This window comes from Bos taurus, chromosome 5 (genome assembly GCF_002263795.3).
Source record: "Bos taurus isolate L1 Dominette 01449 registration number 42190680 breed Hereford chromosome 5, ARS-UCD2.0, whole genome shotgun sequence".
In the NCBI taxonomy this organism is placed as follows: domain Eukaryota; kingdom Metazoa; phylum Chordata; class Mammalia; order Artiodactyla; family Bovidae; genus Bos; species Bos taurus.
The window spans coordinates 67,756,676-67,763,824 of NC_037332.1; positions in this window are offsets into that span (position 1 = coordinate 67,756,676).

Consider the following 7,149-nt stretch of genomic DNA (forward strand, 5'->3'; position numbering starts at 1 on the left):
GACCATTGAAGGTATAAGTAACTGACAGTTACGTTTTCCAAGACTAACTTTAGGCAGTTTTATGTACTGTGTACCAGTGACATGTAAAATAAAGCACCTTCTCTACTGTAACCAGTTACAGGTGTTATTTATTTTGAATTACGTGGAAGAAAAATTAGTGATGGTATAGTAAATCTGTAGAAATGTTGATTTTGTATAAATCACCTAAAATGATATAGACAATCTTGTAAATAATGTTGCTGTTAGTTGTTTAGTCGCTAAGTCATGTCCAACTCTTTGCGACCCCATGGACCGCAGCACACCTTTTCCTGCACTATCTCCCAGAGTTTGCTCCAACTCATGTCCATTCTGTTGATGATGCCATCCAACTATGTTATCCTCTGTTGCCCCCTTCTCCTTCTGCCCTCAATCTTTCCCAGAATCAGGGTCTTTTCCATTGAGGCAGCTTTTTGCATCAGGTGGTCAAAGTATTGGAACTTCAGCATCAGCATCCTTCCAGTGAATATTCAGGGTTGATTTCCTTTAGGATTGACTGGTTTGGTCTTGCTGTCCAAGGGACTCTCAAGAGTCTTCTCCAGCACCACAATTCAAAAGCATCAGTTTTTTGGCACATAAAGAATAAAATGTGTCTAAAAACTTGTTTATGAGTTAGTGGATTGTGTTTGGGAGTCATTTTCTGATACAAATATAAAGCTTCTCTAAACTTTATTGTAGCTAAACTAGTATGCTTGAAAGTAAAAAAGCAAATGGCTGCAAGAAACAGATTAACCTAGTTGTCCCGTTCCTTTTTTTTTTTGGTCTTGTTTACTTTTAATATTTTTTCTTTGTGCTTTTCATTTTAATTCATAGCAGCCTGTCTTCTGTCCTAGCTGCTCCATCAAAATGGCTGTAGCAAAGGTCAGGGATAACATCTCATTTCCCAAATCCGGTGAATTGTTTCATTGTACTTAATCTTATCATTTGAAACTTTAACCACTTTAAACTTGACACTTGCACTTTTAGCTTCTGTCAAACTGTGCCCTCTGTCTTCTTATGTACCTCCTCTGTCTGCAGTCCTCTTTTCCACTCCCACCTGTCTCCAGAGATTCACGTAAATGTTGCCAATATGATGAAGCCTTTCCTGACATAATTTATTTCTAGGGAGATTTGACTCCTTTTTCCTGTGCCCCCACTGCCCTTTGTTCAGTCTTGTCATAGCAGCCTAAAAGCTGTTGTGCCTTTGTCAGCATTGTTCCTCTCCCTCTGCCAGGTGGTAGGTCTCTAGGGCAGAGACTGGGTCTTTATCTCTCTTCCATATCAGCCATTTAGCTGGTACTTAAATATTTTAACAAATGATTAAAGAAAATTGTCTCTTTCCATACTCCCCCTCCTCTTCTCAAATGGCATCAAAGTGCAAGGGAGGCTTTCAAACGGAAAGCGATTTTAGCAGATGTAATAAGCTTCTGGAGGAAATACAAGCTCCACCTTTGTCTTACTCTACCCTGCTGTTTCTTAAGTTCCTAAGAGAAGTTCTGAGATAAGTAAGAGATATGTTACTATGTATTTATTAGGCTAAAAAGGATTTAATAGGGGTGTGTATAGATATCAAGAGGGATTCTTTGATCTAAAAAGATATGAGCATTTAGTGAAATCGGTTGGCATTACTAGATAATGATTTTTTAATGATCAGGATTTCTAATGATTTTGGATGATAAGGAAAATGAGCTAAAAATATTTCCAAAGTCAGTCTCTGATTTCCACACAGGAAAGCCATGGACAGTTGTCTAGAAGAAGCTACCTACCTATTTAATACGTAAGCACAGGGAGCTGCTGAAGGACACAGAGCCCCAGCATTAGTACTGCACTGGAGTCTGTCAGGCCACAATGGTCACCTCTAAGCTTACAGGACAGAGGATTTTTACTTGAAAATAAAATGACAGTGGCACACCTTCCTTCCAGGTTTCCCAGTTATACTTGGGAGTTCTTATATAGTTATGCATTTCTATAACTCAGAAAAGACTTTTTAAAAATCAAGCCTGGAAAAACATGAACTACAGCATTCTGGGGAGGAACAATTAATTCTAAAAACTGAATGATGAAAGAAAAAGCTATACCAGCCTCCTTATCCAAAATAGATTTCTGTATCTTCTATTTCTGTATCTGTATATGTTAAAAAATAAATGTTTATTTTTGAACAAAGAGTTCAATTCAATTACTCTTTGAAGAAAGAGTAATCTGTCCACTAGCAATTCATGGTCCAGCAAATGTCCAGCTCTGACCAAGGGAATTATCCATTCCTCCTCCTCTCTGAAAAGACAGAGTGGAAGTTCCTTAAGAGCTTGAGGAAAGTCCCCTCCCTATTTCTCTTTTTCTTAGTGAAGGAGGGCAAAGCTACAGGTATAATAATTATATCTGATTTAACAAAGGTGTGGGTGTGCCACTTAAGGCAGCATAGCATATAAGAGAGTGGGTGAGACCCTGTAGGTTTTGTCAACTGCTTGGTCCAAAATCATCCTGCAGCCAGTTGCTGTTTAGCACTTCCTGGTGGCAGTGTCCATTCCAGTTCACATATGGATAAGATTTTGGGTCTTGCAGCCAGCAGCCTAGGATTTTAGTAATAGCATAGTGATGTCTGGAACTTTCTGAATGACTGGAACCCAGTTGGGGAGATAGGACCTAAAGGATACTCTGTCTGCTCTCCATTTCCTGGGAATGTGTTGCCAGCCATTTGCTTCCAGGCCTAGCCCACCTCTTGTACCAACTCCCTAACCCAAGATAATAACTTTGGCCTGTGTTGTTGGGTACAAGGCATAGATCCAGTGTTTCAAGATTTTTTTTCTTTCAGATTTCTAGATTGAATACCAAAATGTATAGTTAATCCCCTCAATCAGATTAAATTGCACTTTAACTGTGCCTTGTTCAATCTGCAAAATGTCACTGCTGGTGATGACTCTGGCAGAGACATGATTGCAAAATTGTTATGACACTTGTGACCAACTTGGGCACCTGTTATTGACCAGTGTGGAGAAACTAGCTACCATGCACTTTATTTTTCAATTGCTTAATACATAAATGCACTATTAGGAGAATGTGCCAAAGGGAATTTGTACTTTTGAAAGTCAACAGAATTCAGTAGAATCAATGTCTTCTCAGTTTATTTTGGGATTTGCATCACTTATCATTTTATTCTCCACTTATACAAATAATTATACCCAGTGAACAAAGTAACCGGTTAACCAGAATCATGCCAGTGGCTGAACCAACTTGGCAGAGCAGCACTGTAATACTGCCATCTCATTAGATCCCAGCTTTCTGGGAACGTAATTAACTTCTGTGAAGAATAGCTCGTATTTATTCCTTTCTTACTATGTACTTCTTCCCCACCAGTTACAGTAATTGGCTGATTTGCAATGCAGAACAGTGGCTGAAATATCAGATATTCCCTCTCTTTGTTGGTGAAATTGTATCACATAACCTTTTATTTTTTTCTTTTAAAATGTTTGTTGAGAATAAAATGATCACACATGTCTTCAGCTTAAGAATTAGAATACCCTCAGATGTATACAGCTCCCCCACTTTGCCTTCCTTCCACACATACCACATGAGGTAAACATTATTCTGGATTATTTGGTAACAACTCTCATGTTTTTATTTATGGCTTTGCATTCTATGTTATGTATCCCTAATATATTATTTAGATTTACTTGTTTCTGAACTTATATGTAAATGATATCATGTTTTATATATTCTTCTGTGACTTTTTCTGACATTGTTTTTGAGATTCCTATCAATGTTTATGCATGTAAGTGTATTTCATTTGTTTTCACTACTGTATAGTATTCCATTGTATGACTGTACCACAATTTATTTATCTGTTCCCCTGTTCATGGAGGTTTGGATTGTTTTCAGTTTTGGCTATTCTGAATGACACTGCTATGAGCATTCTACCAATTACAGTGTAAGCTCCGTGTGGGCAGGGGGTTTTGTCTTGCTTCATCTGATTTTGTCTAACACATTCACAATGTCTGGAACAAGGCTGGTACGTGGTGGATGCTTAATAAATATCTGAGGAATGAGTGAATCCTTGTACATGTCACCTGGTGCACATGTGCAAGAGTTCTCTAGGGCAGTTGTTTTCAAATATGGTCCAGGGACTCTTGAGGACCCTGACATCCCTTCAGAGGGGAGTCTGTGAGGGCAAAACAATTTTCCTAAGAGTGCTAAAACATTATTTGTCCACCTCACTCTCATTTTTCACATTTAAATGTTTTTCAGATATATGATGACATCACTCTGACAGCTTACCAAGGGTGTACCTGTATATTTTTGTTTTGAAAATGTGTTTTAACTTCTACTATGGTAAATTTTGATAAGTATAAGCCACATGAACAAGAAGCTCTTTGAGGTCCTCAATTTTTAAGGCTGTATAGAGGTTCTGGAGTAAAATTTTGAGAACTGATGCTCCAAAAAGCAGGTTTCACTTAGTCATGCTGAACTGTTTTCTTCAGCATTTGTACCAGTATGCTCCCACTGGTAGTGGTTGAGTGTCATTGCAAATGTTTAGGTCTTAGCAAACACTTAATCTTGACTATCTTTCATATTTGCCAGTTGGGTGGCGATTATATAGTATCTTACTGTGCGTTTAATTTGCGTTTCCCTGATTACTAATGAAATTGAATGTTTTTTCATATATAAACGTGTTTCCTCTTTGTGAAATACCTGTTCATGTCTTTTACCCATTTTTCTGTTGATGTCTTTTATTTCATTGATTTATATAAATTTCTTTATATATTCTGAATCCCAGTCCTTTGTCACTTAAATATGTTGTATGTATTTCTCCCAGTTTATGTATTATCTTTTGTAATTGTATTGAAACTTATTGATTAGCTTGGAGAAAATTGGTATCTTTTCAATAATGAGTCTTCCCATCCAAAAACATTGTATATTTCTCCATTTATTTAATATCTCTCAATAAACTTTTAACTATTTTTCTCCATAAAGGCCTTCATGTCTTATATTAGTTTTCTTTTTTTATATATATTTTTTAATGCTGTGGTAAATTTCTTAAAATTACACTTTCTAATCTAAGTGGTTCTTACTGATTATAGATATATTGTAGCTATGTGTTGATTTTGCATCTAGCAACCATGCTAAATTTTTATTAGTTCTTATAATATATTTAGATGTCTTTTGAGTTTTTTATATAATTGCATCATGTGAAATGGTGGCAGTTTTCTTCCTTTTCTTGAACTTTCTCCCTTTAAAAAAATTTATTACATTCTGTACTTGCTAGGACTTGTAGTACAATGTTGAAAACTGATGATGAACATCCTTGTCTCAGTCCCAGTTTAAAGGGAATGCTTTTAACATTTCAGTTGACTATGTTTTATTTTTTTTTCCACAAATGGCCTGTCCTCAGATTAAGGAGATTCTATTTTTGGTTTGCTAATTGTTTTATTTATTTTTTTAATATTTATTTATTTACCTTCATCGAGTCTTTGTTGCAGCTTGCAGGATCTTTCTTGCCTCATGCAAGATCTTTTGCAGCACAGACTGTATTTGTGGTGTGTGGGCTTAATTGCCCTGTGGCATGTGGGGTCTTAGTTCCCCAACCAGGGATCAAATTTGCATCCCCTGCATTGCAAGGTGGATTCTTAAACCAGGGAGGTCCCTGCTAATAGTTTAATATGAATGAATGTTGAATCTTATTGAATGCTTTTTTCTCATTTATTTAAAGGGATGAGTTGTTTTAATGTTACCGCATTGAATTGATAGTTGACTTTTTAACATTGAACCCATCTTTAGTTCCTAGGATAAACCCAATTTGGTCCTGGTGTGTATGTGTGTTAATACATTGTTGGACTCAACTTGCAAATATTTTCTTTAGGATATTTGCCTCTACATTCATGAGTGAAATCAGCTTATAATTCTTTTATGTCCTTCATTGTCTGTTTTGGTGTCAAGGTTATACTAATCTTACTAGATGAGTTTTTCAAGAGTGTTTAAGATTGGAACTAGTCTTAAAGCCAGTGGTCACTAAGAGCATGTAAACTGTTGATCCATTTCTTTGAGGATTATAGCATCATTAAGCTATATTATTTTTGAGTCAGTTTTATTAAATTTAATAAATTCTTCTAGTGATTTCTCCATTTCATCTTAGTTTAAAACTTCTTGATATTGTTATCCATATTATCTTTATATCATTTTAGTTTCCACAGCATATGTAGTTATGACTGTTTCTCATTCCTGTTTACTTATGCCTTCTCATTTTTTCTTCATCATTAATCCTTCCAGAGGTTTGACTGGTTAACTCACTAGTCATTTAAAAAATGTGTTTCCAAATGCTTGGGAGGGTTATAGTTGTCTTAATTTTTCTATCTAATGTCATTTTGCCAGAGAATATGAGCTATAAGATCTGAAATTTGAGACTAGCTTTATGATTTATCTTGTGACCAATTTTTATACATGTCCCATGTGTACATTGGTGAGTGTATATTCCTCAGTTGAATAGTGTCCATTAGATCAAATTTGTTAGTTGTGCTGTGCAGATCTTCTTTACTTTATTTATCTTATACTTGGTTCTTATTTACTGAAGAGCCTCGAGATTTCATTATTAGCAGATTTCTCAGTTTCTCTTGAAGCTGTTTTTGCTCTCTCTTTGGGCTTTATTTTTAGATGAATGCATGAGTGCTTAGTCACTCAGTCGTATCTGACTCTTTGCAACCCCATGGACTATACCTCACCAGGCTCCTCTGTCCATGGGGTTCCCCAGGCAAGAATACTGGAGTGGGTTGCCATTCCCTTATCCAGGGGATCTTCCTAACCCAGGGATTGAACCCACGTCTCTTGTCTCCTTCATTGGCAAGCAGTTTCTTTACCACTAGCGCCACCTGGGAAGCCCAACTTAGAACTTTTCCATCTCCCTGGTGAATTGAATTTTTTATAATTATGTAGTGACTCTGTGAATGCTGTTTGCTTTTATCTTTTTGTTGTTACCTTTATTTACTATAGCTATATTTTGGTTAGTGTTTATCTGAGTATCTTAGATATTTCTTTAGCCTCACATTTTGATACACAAGACCACAGAAAACTTCGAATAGTTTGATAACATTTACATATACTGTGATTACAAATATAATTTGGACTTATTCCTATGATTTCTATTTTTAT